The sequence below is a fragment of the Arachis duranensis genome, chromosome 3 (genome assembly GCF_000817695.3).
Source record: "Arachis duranensis cultivar V14167 chromosome 3, aradu.V14167.gnm2.J7QH, whole genome shotgun sequence".
In the NCBI taxonomy this organism is placed as follows: domain Eukaryota; kingdom Viridiplantae; phylum Streptophyta; class Magnoliopsida; order Fabales; family Fabaceae; genus Arachis; species Arachis duranensis.
The window spans coordinates 85,080,495-85,081,027 of NC_029774.3; positions in this window are offsets into that span (position 1 = coordinate 85,080,495).

A 533-nucleotide genomic window follows, 5' to 3' on the forward strand; every position below is an offset into this window, starting at 1 on the left:
AGGTATTGAAAACTTTCCAGGATCTTGTCTCTTTTGAGGCAGTTTCTGCCTAGACAAGTCATCCAGTTCTTTGGTGAGCAAAGGAGGTTCATCCTCCCAAGTCTCATTTCCAAACAACTTGTCATTTAGCTTCATGATTGCTCTAAGGTATTTAGCAACTTGCTCTTCAGTGACATACTCATCCTCTTCAGAGGAAGAATAATCATCAGAGCTCATGAATGGCAGAAGTAAGTCCAATGGAATCTCTATAGTCTCATTTTGAGCCTCAGATTCCCATGGTTCCTCATTGGGGAACTCATTGGAGGCCAGTGGACGTCCATTAAGGCCTTCCTCAGTGGCGTTCACTGCCTCTCTTTCCTCTCCAAATTCGGCCATGTTAATGGCCTTGCACTCTCCTTTTGGATTTTCTTTTGTGTTGCTTGGAAGAGTGCTAGGAGGGAGTTCAGTAATTCTCTTGCTCAGCTGACCCACTTGTGCCTCCAAATTTCTAATGGAGGACCTTGTTTCAGTCATGAAACTTTGAGTGGTTTTGA